Source organism: Anticarsia gemmatalis, chromosome 21 (genome assembly GCF_050436995.1).
Source record: "Anticarsia gemmatalis isolate Benzon Research Colony breed Stoneville strain chromosome 21, ilAntGemm2 primary, whole genome shotgun sequence".
Lineage (NCBI taxonomy): Eukaryota > Metazoa > Arthropoda > Insecta > Lepidoptera > Erebidae > Anticarsia > Anticarsia gemmatalis.
Window position 1 is genome coordinate 3,547,165 of NC_134765.1, and position 18,318 is coordinate 3,565,482.

Consider the following 18,318-nt stretch of genomic DNA (forward strand, 5'->3'; position numbering starts at 1 on the left):
ACATATTATTATTATTATGTAAAATACTGCCCATTTGTAACTATATTTTGAGAATGATTAATGATACAAAATCATTGATACTATTGAAAAGTAGTTTAGAGGAATACTACGAAGAGTTTCCGAATTACATTTATTTTATTAGGTAAGAAAAAAACTGTAACATTATCTTTAAATGAACATATAGTTTTGCAATTCCTGTATAATCTTAAAAAAAGTACTATGACAGCAAAAAGCCAACGTCACGCGGTATTCCCAGGCGGTCACCCATCCAAGTACTAACCGCGCCCGATGTTGCTTAACTTCGGTGATCGGACGAGAACCGGTGTGTTCAACATGGTATGGACGTTGACGACTATGGTGCCGAATGTATTAATCACTTTAAAAATACAATGTCGTGAGTTGTCGAATACTGGCAGCTAGCCAAAAGAATAAAATACGGATAAAAAAAGTATTGGGTTTACTGTACCAAGGGCGCTTTTGTAGGAGGGTTTTTACAGTAGCGGAAAATGGATACGCACAATTTAATAAGTATTGGTTTAGCCTTATTCAGGCCTAATTTTTTAATTAATAGAACATTGACCACTGCAAATGTAGGTATTTTTTTAAGCTTATTAGTTAGTAACAGACACAGGACATAATTATTCATATTTTTTGTTAAACTTAAACTTTATAACGTCTAAAACTGTAATTAACATGGTAATATTAAACTAGACGTAATTTAGGCTGGCTAGACAGACACACTTTGAACTAACGGTGACACCATGCGTCATACTTGCTAAGTACATATAAGTGTTTGAAGTCAACAACTTGACATTTAAGACATTAAGTTTGTGTTTTTGCTGGTCAAGTGGGTTTTCCAACGTGTTGATATAATATTAGGCTTTTTTTATATTAGGTGCAGAGGTGAGAATGACGTAGAGCAAAAGTAATACTCCCTACGTGCGAATTTCATTAGGCCGATATTTACACGGAACAAATATTATATGATTCAAATCTGACTGTAATATTTTTGTTTTTAAAAAAGATAAAGAAGTTGGAAAATTAGTTACTTACAGTTAAACTGACGAACATGACGAAGGAACCTGGTGGTCATATTATATCTTTAAACTTGTACGACTATTAGAGATGACACTCGAATAGAAGCGTATATATTAGTGGATAGAGGGAAGATCATATAGTAAGTCTGGACAGTGAGTATGTTCGAGTAATCGGAATACCCAACTGTCATTTTCAGTAAATATTTGGTGAAGTAACTAAGTACAGCGTAACTAAGTAACTACATTGATTTTTTGCGAATGTTCCTGGATTCTATTGAAATAATTTTATTATAAGCATGCCACTGTAATAGTTGGATGTTTCTTGGTTTCCAAATATTTTTATTATAATATTTCTCTATATATTTCATAAAAGTAATAATATGTACTCGAATATTAAAACAAGTGGGTAGTTAGCAATAATAGAGTACAATCAGAGACAAAAACTAATATAATTCGCTGTTATAAAATTGTGGGAACGTCATTGAAATAACAAAACAGATAATGAACTGTCAGCCATTCGCGAATCCCCTTGAGCTTATTCTTTACAATTGTAATTTTAAAACAATATGGCGCTCCGTTCGTATTATTTTGATTTATATTTTGGTGCGAACTCTGACCTGACCAGAAAATAACGTTATTGTATTAATGGAAAAGTTTTCGAATCCGCAACCGTTCTCCTATGACCGGTTCGCCATTGGACTGTTCGTCGACAGGATGATTCATTTATTTCCTTTTCCCCAACAGAGTCTTTCACCTATGGACATTGCGTCGACAGAAACTTTCATCTTTGTCAATTTCGACGACAGGTCTTTCCAGCTACAGAATATTCCACCGACACGACGATAAACCTATTACTCTGGTAACTACAGACCTTTTCATCTAAGGAGAATAGGCTGTCAATTTTAACACAAGCGATAAAACAAAAATATACATATCTAACAGCTACAGCTTACTGTATCTTTAATAAGAGAACAGGGTTGGTTACTTGCCTTAGAGAAGTCAAACTTTGCTTACAACATAAAGAACTTAATTCTCAAAATGAGTTAGTCTTACCTATAAAAAAGCATTAACTACTCATTTATGTAGTTTTGATTACTTACATCCTATTCGATTCTATGAAAATAAAACAACAAAATTATCTTATACGTAAGTATTGTAGTGATAATTTTATTGCATGTGCATAGATACCACAGTTGCATCCTTTACTTACTATGTATTGCACCGGAAATGATCTATGTTAATATTGCGTTACAATTCATTTATTTTACATACTACGAACATATTTATAGGTAGCAAATTTTAATTTATTTGTGAGTAGGTGCTTGCACATAACGAATAATTGTAAATAAAAGTGGGTAGTTTCATATTATCAGTAACATTTTTCTTTACTTGTTTCTGGGTGTAGTGCATCTTCGTCTTAACAATTATTTGATGCTTTTAAAATGAGTAAGTGTGAAATAGTGAAATCTAAACGTGGTAAAGACATTTTAATCCATGAAGGTAACTCCTATCACTTAAATAATAGGCGTGATATGAAGTTTTACTGGCGATGTACGCGAAATCATTCGGCTCGGTGCAACGTGTTTGTAACGACTCTGCTCACGGCAGCAGAGTCGTGTCTTTACCACGTGGTACCACGCAACTGTGGTATCTATGCACATGCAATAAAATTAACACTACAATACTTACGTATAAGATAATTTTGTTGTTTTATTTTCATAGAATCGAATAGGATGTAAGTAATCAAAACTACATAAATGAGTAGTTAATGCTTTTTTATAGGTAAGACTAACTCATTTTGAGAATTAAGTTCTTTATGTTGTAAGCAAAGTTTGACTTCTCTAAGGCAAGTAACCAACCCTATTCTCTTAGTAAAGATACAATAAGCTGTAGCTGTTAGATATGTATATTTTTGTTTTATCGCTTGTGTTAAAATTGACAGCCTATTCTCCTTAGATGAAAAGGTCTGTAGTTACCAGAGTAATAGGTTTATCGTCGTGTCGGTGGAATATTCTGTAGCTGGAAAGACCTGTCGTCGAAATTGACAAAGATGAAAGTTTCTGTCGACGCAATGTCCATAGGTGAAAGACTCTGTTGGGGAAAAGGAAATAAATGAATCATCCTGTCGACGAACAGTCCAATGGCGAACCGGTCATAGGAGAACGGTTGCGGATTCAAAGTTTTCAAATTATACTAATTTAGGGCTCACTTTTCTGTCACTTTTACGCGAATTGGACAATCTGTCAAAAAGACAATATTTGTAGTAGTTACGAAAAACCATACTCTTCTAATTTGGATAGGCAAAGAACAAAGAACATTATCTAACCATCAAAAAAATGTAATAACTTTACAAAATTTACAACCAGGAATTATCATATCTTCTGTACACTCAAAAAATAGGACTCAAGGCTTAACCCTTCCCTCGATTCGGGAGGAGACCCTTACCCAGCAGTGGGCGGGTTCATAAAAAAGAGAGGAGACTAAATTAGGGATATTTAACTACTTTTCAGACACGAGGCACTTTGATCCACCTGCATACATTTTCAAAACGACGCGAGTCTCGTGCCCTGTACACCTGAACACTTCAAAAACACTCCTTTTAACACCTCTTGCTTTTAAAGCACTAGCTTCAAAATTGTTTTAGGGTACTCTAGATTTTTTAGGGCTTGCGTCCTCCTAATTTTAGGGGCCAGAATAAAACCTAAAAGCCCTTTTTCAAATGACTCTTCATTATATCCTTAGTACAAAATTTCAAGTTTGCTCAAGTACTTACTATTAAATATAGATTTTGTCGAAGTACTGTTCAGAAAACGTGATGAAGTGCAGATAAAACTAGTGGTGCTTGACTGTCTGTATGTTCGTTTTTGGGGTGCGTTCTCGAAAACTGCTGTTTTGGCACGTGCGGTGGGGTACCGATTAAGGTGAGTGTTTTTTCGATGCGTTCGTTTAGATATAATAAGTTATTGTCAAGTGGAAAACTGGTAGATCAATATAATAATAGGTTTAAATACCATTATTTAATATGACAGTGGAATGTTAATGCAATTGATAAGGAAGCCATCAAAATACTGTAAGTACATTTACTAGATGCCTGATTCTCACATTTTCTTTCATTAGACAGACCTAAAACTGATTTTCGCGAATTTAAAACACTGTATCTTAATTAGTGTTTATCAAATTACACAAGAACTGTGGCTTGCATTCTATATACTACGCATTGAATGTTAATTCGTAATACCAAATATTAACGTACAGTTCCACCTAACTAACGGTGCAAGACTTCAGCTAAATCAAGCATTTATACTATTTCAATATTGACAGTACTAAAATTTTATTACGCATATTTCTCAAAAACTGCTCTAACGAGAACAGTATGATCACCTACATATTGACAAGGTTACCGATGCGCACGCGCAGTCACGTCCGTCAGCGGTCCCACGATCCAGCGGTGACGTCACACATATAATCAGTTTTGTCTGATTGTGTATGAGTTTAGCGTAATGCTAGAATTTGCATGTAAGGAAGTTAAAGCTGGTTTTATTTAGTGTGAAAACTTTGAAGACCTAATTCTCACTGTATACTAAATTAGAATAAAGCTTTTGAAAGCATTTTATGACGTTTTTGAAATGTTATTTGTTTTGTGTTACTAGAATATTTTTACTAGAATTATGTAATCAACGAATATAGGTCTACTTGTAGATTTATACCCAGATATTTTTCTAGAAACAGGATATTCGTGACAATTACAGTCATATTTGGTTACGGCTAATATCTTCTTTCTTTGTCTTTTTACGTTTTCTAATGTAAGGAGATTTGGTCTAATCAGTGTATTATTACTATTATCGTAGAAATCCATTTACTACTTCATAATTTGTATTTATTAATATAGTTTAGTTTAATAGAAATACTTACCTTTTATTTATTGTAAATATTGTTGAGTAAAATGAAATTAATTTCATATGTTACAAAATGAATTTCAACCATCAAAATCATACATCAATACAAAATGAATTATAATTTAAGCCTAAATGTGTTGAAAAGAAAATTTACGCAGATTTTCCTCAATCATTTTTAATTTCTTCAAAATTTCTCCCCATGTTGTGAATGTATTTCAATAACGGAATCATTCTAAGGTAATTTTTACCGTTAACTGCGCTTCATACGACAGTACCTTGAAGACAATATCGTGACGAAATTTACATATCCTGAGATTTCTCCTAATTGTTTCCAAAAGCGTGTGAAGTACTTAGCTGTAGTTAGTTCACATGTCAGTCGTGCCCAAAACTGTGACTAAATTATGTAGTTTTCACTGTTTAATGCGAAAGTATCGCGGCAAAGTTAATATTTATGTATGTCGTTAGAAAATTAAGAAATAACTCATTTTAGCGTCAGATTCTCCATACAATGTCGGTTCAGCCGGTTGTAACGACACAAAATATTCGTTGGATAAAGTTTTAAAGAAACTGCAACCCTAGATCAGCATTCTATATTAAAGTTTGAGATATTTTATTTGTATTAATGCTGAACAGATCTTGACCTAAAATGCATCCTGCTGGCCATTTTCTTATGATTACGCCTTCAAGAAAATTTGGTGTCGTAAAAGCCTTTCTGGGAACCTATTAGACATTTTTGAAAGCCCTTCTATTGTTATTTTAGTTCAATTTATGAGTGGTTTCAATGTCTACATTTACAAGAAAATCATTACTATCTTTTACACACCGGAATAAACAAGACCGACTTACTAAAAGTCTCGTTCTGAAATATCTTCAATCGCGTTTTCATTTCTCTTCTACACCAATCTAAATGCACTCGCAATTCATCCAACCGCGTATTCTAAACAAAAACACACAAACAAACAAACAATTAAAGCAAACATCATTGAGAGTGAATAATGGCCATCTATCATAGTCGTTGTCATCGTACATCAATACTCGTAACCCGTTTGTTTAGACTGACGTATTCGATTGTTGGTGACGTCACTTAATGACACTTGTTCTAATTGTTTATTGGTTATTGTTTAGGCTGCAGAATGTATGAATGTAGGGAATGATAGGATTGTGTAAAGGGTTGTAGAGATTTCAAATGCTAACATCTTATCGTATATTTCGTACCAAAAACTGCTTAGAACCATGTTTTCGAGAGATTCGAGAAATTAGACCACATTTCTTATTTGCGAAGTTTGGGCCCATAAACTCTAGGCCTTATATTCTTCTTGTAGAAAGAATGAAAAAGGCTTTAAGTTTACCAGTTTTCTCTCGCATGTTTTTATTTCTATGTTGTTACATAAAGCTGCTGCCCTATATATTTATGGGTGTTATACCTACACGTATTAAATACGACTGTTATTTTGGGTTCAATAACTGGACATTGTTCAGAAGGACTATAAATATTTTATTTATACTCAATAGAAGTAAGATTATTTAAGTCAGTCGCAAGTCAAATTCTGTAAAAAGCATTTATAAAAAGAGTGAGTTACATAAATATGAAGTCTTACAAAACAATTATCCACAAAAAGAACTGTACATATGTTTTCAAAGTCATTGCAACAAACTAACCAAAGTTACTCCTTATATAGTTGCAATGAAGAGAGGATCGTTAGTTGCTAATTTTACGTAAGCCATTGCAAAACTGTGTATTGACACGCACCGGCCATATGGCGGTTCAATGTCAGTGAAAAAATTAGATATTCAACGAGATAAATAACAATGATGCTTGTGTAGGGTTAGCTAATGTTTAGGATATGTTTTGGAGAGATATTGCGAAGATTTGTAAATAATTTGACAGTAAAAACAAGCCTTACAGAATAGAGAACTGTAAGTTAAGAAGTAAAGGACTTTGCTGTAGATTTGTCAGTCAAATAAATATAATGATAGAGTTGGTTCAAGTACAGTGATATATATAAAGACTCTATTTTTAAATAAAAAAGTCAATTAATTGTGCAACTAAAATGTCTTGCCATGAAGTCAATTCAAAGAGATCTTTTAGTTTTTAAAATTGGGTCTTTATCATACTGTTAATGTATAAAACGCTGATGAACTCAAAAAAATAGATTCTTACTACCAATAAATTGGCTACTACCATAACAACATATATTTCTAATGAAACAATATTTTCTAATATCCATTATTCTCCATTTTTATTACATCCTTCACTTAATTAAATCGATGCGATAGTGTCATGATTGTATTTTGACTCCATAAAATAGTTATTTTCTAATTTATTTCGTACATGGTAGCCCTATCACAATGTAACAGAATACTCAGTATAAATATAGCGATATAATCGTCCTCTCATTGATTTAATTATGTGTAATTATTGTATTATTTCAAACGATCGCACCACGCCGTACGTTGCAGCCATCAAGGAATTTGTGTCATAAATAACATCACGCCAATTTGTATAAAAGGTTACGAGGCGACTAACATACTAATTCTAATGCCATCATTAAACTTGTGTTTTGAAGATTCCCGTACTAAGATAATCTAGGCGTTTGATGGAACTTTAAGCACAAAATATGGATAGCAAAAAATGACTATAGCGGGTGTGGAAAGTTGGCAACGTGTGGCAACAACACTAACTAAATACTTATTGTATTGTCTCTAAGGTGCTCTAAATTAGTTCGAAAAAAATTGGAATATGAATTGCATTTCTACCAGTACAAAATAAAATTATGTCAAAACTTCTTTGATTTGACTGGATTCTAGTTACATTTAAAACAATTCCGCCGAAAACATCAATCGTCATCGAATCAAATAACAATAATATAATCGAAACAGATACAGCAGTTATCTATGGGGCATATAATAATGACGGTAACACTAGCAGTATTTAACTTGCTACTCTATCACTCAAATCAGACAGCTCGTTTTCTACTCCTTCACATCCAGTTTTTCAACCGTTTAGTATAATTTCTTCGTATTCAGAAACAATTTCTTACCGCTACATTGTTTTTACATTCATTAAATAACGACAAAATAGTAGACGTACATTAAAGACAACGATCTTTAAGTATATCCAACAACCAACACAAACATTGGCCGCCAACATTGCCAGTCCCACTCATGCTAAAGTAAAACGTCGTAAGTGTGAGTGAGAGGTTGTGTTACACAAATGTTTGATCAAACACGAATGGGGTAGACCACGGAGCATTGTTTCAAGCAATTGGCGATTTCCTCTATTAAGTAAGTATGCAGTAGATTTTAGATAAAATGCTATACAAAACATTTTGACGGCTTCGATGGTATCTTGTATCGAGTAGATCCTAGATACAACAGTTTTATGAGCAAAAATGAGTTCGAAACTACTTCAAAATTTATTTTGTAATGATAACATCGTGTAATAAACTTACTTTTTATAATTTTGAACGAAATGTAAATGGACTTTTATGACATAATAACAATCGTTTCATTAACCTGCGTCATAATAATTTGTTTAACTTTTTATTTTGCATTTTTAACACAACAAATAGCGATAAAAATCCAATGATAAGTGAAAATTTTTCTTTTTCATTACTTTCTTATCAAAATTTATTTTTCATCGAGTATTTTAACAAAGGCTTAGCATAATTCAAACAGTCAAATCGTACTTAACAACCCCTATTCCAAGAATAAAATAATAATTAACAACGATTAGAAATCATACAAATGAAACAGAAAGTATTGCCACAACAAAATAACAATACCTCATTATGATAAGTTAATAACCCAACAACTATGGGTTCTAACCCTCTGTTTCACTTCCAACCCCTTATTAACCCGTTGAACGCCAGATTGTGCGCATGCGTACACGTGCACGTGCGCGCACGCACCCGCGTTCGTTACTCGAGTTCCGATTTCCGACGCACACTTCCTATCAACCTTTGGTGTCAATCGATTTGTATAGAATCACTGGATATGCCTTTTATAAAGCCAATTTTTGCTTTAAAAATAGATTATAAAAATTGAGGATGAAAAGGTTTCATAGATGTGATTTCATCCGAATCATTGATTCTAAACTTACTTTAGTTTTTTTGTTCAAAGTCTTTGTATGTTTTTTATTCTCATTATTGTTAAGAAAGTACCAAACGAACTCTGTTTTTTTAAGTCATCTTCAATGTCAACCTATTTTGACGAGAGATAAATGCTTAAAAAGGCAATTTTTCAAATTATATTTTTCTACAATACATCATACCACAAACTTCAATTAAAGCAGTATAAGAAAGAAATCAGTATAAAAATCGATATTAGGAATAAGACAACGATTTTGAAATAAGTCAATAAATAAATCGATAGCATAACAAAAAATACCGACGATGATTGTCAAAAAATCTTCAATATAATTTTATGTCTGTCATCCAGTTCTCACAGGAAATCAGTACAAGTCGAGTCCTAACTTGCAAAATTATAATAGTTTTGTAATAAAGCTAGTGAAGGCTTCGCATTTCGTAATCACACGACATTTTTAAACGTGAATCTGCTATCTGTGATGTAAGTTACGATTGCGCATAACTATTGCTCATCAAAAGATCTAGGCTATGTTTAGTTACGGTTCTAAAGATATAACTGTTTATTTTATTTTTTGTTTTGAGAAAACAATGACAAAATACTTCCTTTAATTCGTGAGATTGTTGTGTTATTATTTGTTTTTTGAAGCTACTGTTAAATGCTTTGCAAAATGATTGTTTTAATACTTCAAAATAGCAAGTATTTAAGTGCTTTTTGCAACTATTATTGTACTGTTTTATTTCGTGAGATCAGTTGCAGTTTAAATTGTGACCTCAATTGCAATTGTGCGCTGACAAGGCAAGTGTCAGGCCCACAGGACATTGAACATTAGTTGTCACCTTAGAACAGATCAGTTATTGGTACCTTTCATTGGAAATTAAATCTAATTATTGTAACTGAATTATATTTCTGTGACAAAAAACAGGATCAAAATAGAATTAGTACAGTGTTCATATACTTGAAGTTTCGGCACATTTGATGTCCATTGCCACATCTAGTAAAACTATCAAATATAAACACTAAAAAATATTTAATTCGATCTCATTGTTGGATGTAACAGTCCATCTTTAATTGGGTCATTATCGACCCGTGTTTAACCCTTCAATGCCAAAGAAAGGGTAGAAAGCAGATGTATGATTTTAAGCATCATTCACTCACTCATTCACCCGTTCGCTTTTGTGCATTAATTGGATCTTTTTGTTTCTGTTTCATGAGAACAGCTGCTTATTAATTACAGTAAGTTGTGAGTCCTTTCAATAACTTTTGCCGATGAGTTTGTGACGTCATATGTTGTTTAGCGGTACTTTTAAGATGATTCCGGGATGAAGACGGGTGCAGAGGGAAATGTGTCATCGGCAAATACATGAAGTTTGTAAAAACTTTATTGTCGTGTATTTCGAAATGTTATGGAAGGATTAAGTTGTTAAATTGACAATTTAGTCTTAGTAGTCCTAGTAATTTAAAATTGTTTTATAAATACCATCTTTTGTACTTAGGCGAGTAAATATTTTTAGTATAGTTGATTGCTATTTATTTTATCGAATATCATTTCTTTTATTATTATAAGCCTTTATCACCCCACTGATTGCAGTGGGGTAATATAGGCTTATAATAGTATAATAGTAACATGCCATAAATAAGCAGTATTACTTACTTATTTTCAAACTCTGACAATGAATAAGAAATAACGTTCAAATATCAAGTTATCGAGTATTTGACGTTTGGTCGATAAAAGTTCGATACTATCGAATCGAATCTATCGCTGTTTTAGTTACTTAGTTTTATAAGTTGTCTAGTGAATAACATATGATAATTGTTATAGATTTATGCTTTCCAAGAAATATTACATAATGATTTATGAGTTACAACTATTACGTATAAGGTATGAAATAAACCAAGGGCAGTTACTTTGAGAATCGATAGCTATAACATGAGTAATTGATTCTTAGGACAATTTTTTTTATGTTACTGCGAAATGTTAGAGGTAAAATTATTATAGGCTTGTTGACATGTTTATTGTTACTTAGGAATCAAGTTTATTACTTTTTTCTTTTGACAAAAAAGTTACTGGCTTATTACATTCGTGTCAATATTATTTGTGCTGCAATCTTTCTCTATGACTATCATCGTTAAAACCATGGATTTGCTTTCGGTAAATATCAAATGCTAAGAATTTATATGTATAAGTGGGAAAGGATTTTGGTTATAATAATTATAATTTAACTGCATGGTGTTATACACATTCGAATCTAAGGTATGATTTTGTTTACATATTCTCAACTCAGCAATTTTCTGCCATGTTATTAATTAATATGTCTTAAGAAGGAAATAAAGCCAAAATAATTTTCTTCCTAATACTAATTAACCTAAAAATATTCGTTACACAAATAAATAGTATACTTCACGGTCAGTTTGTCTTCAAACATTAGATTACGTACATACTGTTATATATTATCTAAGCTATTCCATCGCTTAAAACCGCATATTTTCATCAACTTTTGCGAAATGGAATCCACTAATTGTTCAACTAGTGTAAATCACATTCTTGTTTAATTAATATGTTATGTGTGTAAGTGTATGTGCAAGCGCAGTTATGTGTGTGTGTGCGATGTGCGCGCGTGCGTGCGAACTAACGTAAGCATTATTTCTCAGTTATTGCCACAAGGAAAATACCAGTCTTAGAACATTCTTTATCAAGGATTTTTTAATTTTTTACTGATTTTGCATTATAAAGTATTATTTGTTGAGCATTTTTTTCCACGATTTACGATCCATCTTTAATCCATAACGGGTTACTAAGGGCTTATCGAGAAATCTCAGTCTACTTGAGAATATTTAAGACAAAACGTTGACATTTAACTTTTTATAGTACTCCACGCAACAAAAATTACACTGAAAAATTTCGCACAAACACAACTGCCCACATTTTTGACTATAACAGGCTTATTTCGTTATGTATGTCGAAAAATATTCGAAATTACTTTCTTGAATTACAAGGTCAGTTGCCACCCAAAAACAGTGAACATCTCTGAAATAAACACAGAAAACGTTGCTCAAACTTCATAATAATAAACGAGTAATCCCGTTTTAAAGCGGTCACTACAAAAAATATAAAAATCATTGTTTTCTCTCTGAATAAAAAACATAGATTGTAATCGTTTGTCCACCGTTATTATAGTTCGTCTGAACTCTGAAAGAAACGGACTTTTAACTCTTTAATACATTCATAATAACTGTAATGTGGCGCTCATAGTTGCGGTATACCATCAGTAAGTTAAGCTACCTATGACGCGGTTAGTACATAGATGGGTGACCATAGTATTGAATCTGAATGTGTTCGTGCTTCGGCGGTATAGGCTCAGTGAATTAAGCTTATTCGAGGCTGTCACCCCATAGATGGATGACCGTAGTTTTAAAACTGGTCGTCTCCTTGCTTCAGCGCTATACAGTCAGTGAGTTAAGTTACTCATGACATGATGACTATTTGAGCTGAGTGTTTGTGTGCTCGTGGAATGTCGGTCTCGGTTATTAGAATAACAGTCTTTTAGCCGTGGCAAAGGTTTTTCAGTGGTTAAAACAATTCTGATACTAGGTTGATGACAAACTAAACGATATAAAGAAACGTATTATTTTTATTTTAGTGTCTAACCTCCTTTCTATCTACATTAAACGCTGAAATGTAAACTGTTAGCAATTAGATATCTAGTTCTTGTTTTTGTTAATTAGCATATAAATTAAGTTCGTAAATGTTTTTATTTTATTCGCAAGCATTTCTTCTCAATTAACTGTTTTTTTAAACATCAAATTTTTTAGCGGCTTAGTCGACGAGAATAGCCTGTAATTCAATCCCTAGAAATTCTCTTTTTCATATATAGTATCGCGACTTTGCTCGTGTGACATAAGAGAGAATGGGTCATAATTTTTCGCCGTTTTCGTTACATTTTTCGTTGCTACTCCGCTCCTAATGGTCGTACCGTAATGTTACGTATTCTTAATTCCTCAATAAATAGGCCACAGTATCAGAATTTTTCTATTCGCACCAGTAGTTCCTAAAATTAGCGCGTTCAAACAAACAAATAAACTCTACAATTTTATAATATTAGTAAAGATTTATTAGTTCATGTTTCGTTTTCAAGTTTTGATAAAAAACATTTGGCGATTAGTTGAAGTAAAGTATAATAAATATCTTTCAGCACTTATTGGCTTATTCACTTAATTGTTGCGTGATTAACAACGATCGTGTCGCCATCGTATCGAGTGATTTGACATTCATAATTACTTGAAGAATGAGGTGGCACAACTAGTGTTGATTTATTTACTTAGATTTATAATTGTTGATAGCAGCATGCAGCTAGTTAAAATTGCTTTAATTTAAAATTAAATTTAACCTGCTATTGTTCCACAGCAAGTATCTTTTCCCGTAATGAAAGAGGGGTAAGGTTTGGGCCACTATACCGGCTAATCTAACCTATATGTTAGGGAGTATATTATATTTGTTAAGAAACTGTTTTAAAGAACGCTTAGGTATGCAAGGTTTCATCACGATGTTAACCTTCACTGAAAAATAAGTAACAATTATTTCCACACACATTTAACTTTGAGTCTTTGATGTGTTGCTGACTACTATTCCAAACCTATATCGCTTTCATGGGAAGTGAATGTATGTATAGATCTCTTGGCTATCACGTTGGCTGTTAGTGAATTGATGGTATTCTTTTCGCTTCGGAAAATCTTTTTATGGGTATAAAAACGCTGTCACATGCTAGTTTTTATTGGCAACAACAGTTAATAACATCACAATCAGAGTGCATTAAAGTGTCTCAATGTGGTGTGAATGCATTTGTTATCGTTCAGGATCGGCTTACGAAAGCGCTGCGCGGACGCCGGCGCGGCAAGCAGACCGAGACGAGCCGTTACCGTCAGGGGCAGGCAGATACCGAGGTGAAAGTATGTTATGTAATGTAAGGATTCTTCAAGAAAAACTCTGATGTAATGTGGGTGATTGAATAATGCTGTTTCAGTATTTGCTAGCATAAAATAGTCGGTAAATTTTAGGAATGTTTGAATTATTTAAACAATCTTTGAGGTTCGTGTTGTCCGGACATTGGTTATAATTTGAAAAATAAATATATAATATACATTTTGTTTCAATAGACTAGGGCTCAAACACAAAATCTATGTAAATTAAATACAAATTACTAATGCATGTGATGCAGTTTATTTTGGGTGTAGGAACATGGGTCAGATTCAGTAAAATAGTGACAGAAGGACGGTTAAAGTCGGTTCTAACTTTAACATAATATGTAATTCAATAATAATTTCAAGTCCGTATTTCCATGTTCAACTAATTTCAACGATAATTATTTCGTGTCTGCCTATGAAAAAAATGCAACTACAACAACATTATCATTCTGAATCAAACCAAGAATGTTTCCATCGGAAGCCATAGTCTTCAACGCTTCGTTATAATTCCTTCATTTCTCATAATGGGGTAAAGAAATTACATGTGTTGTTCCGTTTTATCGTCCCAATGCGGAACTGAGAGCACAGTTATATACAATTGTCAACCGTTGGTGCAATCAGCGTAGCGATCAAATTGACGAGAAAATTGTTACGTGGAGTCTAAGGTGCTGTAGACTGCTGCATTACTGATCAGTGGAGTATGGCACTGCTTAAGGGTGTGACGGGACTAATTGCTGGCTGTTCTAGGTGGGTGATTTATGCAGATCTAGTGTGTGTGTCATTTTCTTGAAGAGGTTTCTTTTGTCGCATAATTGTTTTTTGGCAATATATGAGTAGGTAGGTTAAGGATCGTGTTGGTTTTGGTTAGGTAAAGGTAAATAATAAACAATAAAGTTTATGAATCAAAAGGTGCCTGAAATGCCATCTTACGAAAAAGGCAGCAGTCCTCTGATGATCTGATGATTTTCACTTGGTAAAGATACGAATACAGATTCTGTGTACGATAGATAATTTTGTTTGAGAACTGAAAATAATACTACAATCATGGAAAGTCCCCCACTCGCACCAGGCCAGCGTGGTGGACTCAGGGCCTAAACCCTACCTCGTTCGAGAAGGGACTCTTGCCTACCAGCGGGACAGTAAAGAGTTAAAATAAAGTTATTGACGTTTCGTATCTAGAAAAAATATTATATTATCAATAGGCGTATAATATACGTGATAATATCTCAAAGATATACACAGCCATAGGTGACCATTAAAATGATCAATCATCGAAACTTTTTGTCTCATAGTGTCAAAACCAAATGTGTTTGTTTTACTAAATGTCATGGTTAGTGACTAACCTTTTAGTCAGTTTTCCAAGGGCTTCCTTCAATGACTGGTTTTCCGGGATCTTTGGTTCTCACGTCCCACATATAATGAAACTGATTGATTGTGTGTTTTATCCTTCTTCTGATTATTTACTGTCGTCACTTATGATGTATCATCGATTAAGATCTCGCCACCTTTGATGATACACTTGAGATTTCATTATTGAAAATAATATTATTATTGTACAATAAGCTGCCTAATTAAGAAGTGTTTAATGCAGTTAGTATTGAGGGTATTACTTTAATCTAGTAACTTGTGTAGACGATTATGTATGCAAGTTTCGCGTTTGACGTAGGTGTACATAGTTGTGAATTTAGAACATCAGTGTTCTGCAGGTTAATACTATGTTTGATACAGCTGCTACTATTATTGAAATTGTTAATTAAAATCTAGATAAAATTAGGTTCTTCAACAAGTTGTCGGAGCACACAAAGCTGGTATTCGTAGGTCTCAATTACTTCAAGTTAGATTTGAATGCCGTTCGATTCAGTGGGTGTAATTACAAATTTGTTGATTTTTGTGGGTTTTCTCAAACGATCTCAAACAGTATTATATTGTTTACTAGCCCTTAAAGACACTCAAAGTATTTGAAAGTCTTTTTGGTAAAAGTACCACCAATCAATGTGACAGATATTTAACTGTTAAAAGACCTTTATATTAGTGACATCACAAAAACCACATCCTTTATCTTAAATTCTGTATAGAACATAAAAGAAGACGTACTCAATAAGTGAATGGCAGCCTAAAGTACTAGTATAGTTCAAAACATGAATAATTCCATTCATATCGTTTAAATAGCAAGTAAACAATCGTATTCCACAATCGATGATTCATAGCTAAATGGCTAAATGTTGATGATATTATAAGAATTTAGCTGCGGATGTGAGCCAATGCCAATAGACATCAAGGATCTTATGTTTGTTTTGTGTTAGGCTTGCTGCAGGTTAGGCGATCTCATTGCAGAAAATATAATTTTTCATTTCATTTGATATAAAATTTTTACATTATTTTACATACTCACTTTAATGAAAATTTTGCTAGTGTTGTGAAATAGTATGGAACTGTTTTTTGAAGAATTTGGATGATACGTTAGTGAAAGATAAATTGGAAGAAAATTAATGTGTTAAGAAATTAAATTGTCTCTATCTGTGTAATGCTTACGACTAATTCGGATGAAAAATCTGTTCTTTTTTTACAACAAATGTAACTAACAATTCTGGTCTATAAAGTCAAGTTAGTTATAAAAACAAAAGCGTTGTTATTTAGATTCTCTGCATATAAACATATTTTTTTGCCTACAAAAAACATCTAACAAATAAATGTAGATAATATTCAGTATCGTTTTGAAAATTTTATATTAGAGTGATTCTTGTCTTACAACTATGTCATAATCAACTTACCTATATTACTCCACAAGGATATTGGTAATCAATATTTACAATCAATCATAACAATAATTTGAAATCTAATATCATCTGCCCACGTAAAGTCGGCCCCGCCACGTTTGTATACGTCCTACGTACAACAAACATTATTCTTGTGGTAAATAATGTCTCTATATACTCGATACAAGTGCGACTCTATGACAAATTGTACTTAGTTTTGATATTACTGTACTATATATCATTTTGTTTAAACAGTAATTTAGGTGTAAATGTTCTTTGCTAATAGTTTGCTGCATATATTTTGCTGAGTTGACTGAAAATCACGAGCATTTTTTTAGGTTGCCGAGTTTTCCCGATTCTTTATTGGCAGAGCATATAGCAATTTTCTAAATAAGTAACGACTTATCAAATTCTTTGGTTCATATCATGTGTTATATCCTGTAGTTAATACCTCCCGGGTGGCTCGGAGAACTTTTACACTAAGTTGACCACTAACCATGCAATAATATAAATTAATAACAAATAATTTTTCAGTAAGGTTCTATCTGACTTATTATAAGGTCTAATAAAATATGGTTTGCTTTCAGTGCTATCCATATTATATTATAATAAAAAAATGACAGCTCATCATTTTTATGTGTGTTATTTTTTGTGTGTGTTTTGCTGGGGAAAAAGAATATCTTTTATTGAGTGAGCAGCAAACTATCTGCCTCATCTGTCACCGTCCTTAGTAAAGGATCTGAAGTGATTGCAGCTAGTATTGGCTTAGCTCGAATGTTGATCTAATGGCCTTTTGATCTCGCCACTGAGAAGGGTATAAACACATTTAGAACATATTAATGTCTTATGTGTGTATTTCGTCAATAGTGGGGTAAAATACGTAAAAAACGCTCGTACTAGTATGAGTATTTGGTTCTAGAGTTTACTATTACAAGATTTTATTAGATACATACATTAATTACTTACATAATGAGTATCCTCACCCGTTTTGAAGGAGACCCTTTCCCAGAAGAGGGACAGATCCCGGATTAAAAGAAAGACTGGCAAATAACTAGGTATAAGATTTCAGCATACCTTTACTTCTGTCGATAGTTAAGCAAAGACTTATTTGGATGGGTAAACTTTTGTGTAAAATGTATATATTATAGCTGGTCATTAGTTAAGTTTTTCATTCCGGTTTGATAAGCGACAGTTTTGATGTAGTACACAATTGGCCGTCTTTAGTTTTTTTTGAGTTTGAACTAGACTTCAAATATGAATTAGAATTACACAATCTCTTGTTTAAAAGGTGACAGGAATGCAATATTGTTTAAAGGGTCACGGGTTCGATCTCCGAGAGCAAACATTTGTATGAACTCTTGTTTGTTGAGTTCAGGGTCAAATGCATTTGTGTTATAACTAAGAGCTTTGAACGGAGAAGGAATTTGTTTGACTGTCGTTGGATCTAGAAAATTTTCATATTTATATTATAGTATCATATTTTCTAGAACTAGTGTGAAGTTTAGCAGATTGTGCGATTAAGTTCTTAGGGCAGTTCAGTTTAAGTTCTTTAGGTTCGTTTTGAAAGAAACAATTAGTGGC

General features: G+C 32.9%; 1 non-coding gene across 1 annotated transcript; it reads right to left on the reverse strand.

The window, feature by feature from the left end:
- Positions 1-231: 231 nt before the first annotated feature.
- Positions 232-350, reverse strand: LOC142982442 (5S ribosomal RNA). Its single transcript, XR_012959994.1, has one exon. It is a non-coding gene; the product is annotated as a 5S ribosomal RNA (ribosomal RNA).
- Between the last annotated feature and the right edge of the window lie 17,968 nt (positions 351-18,318).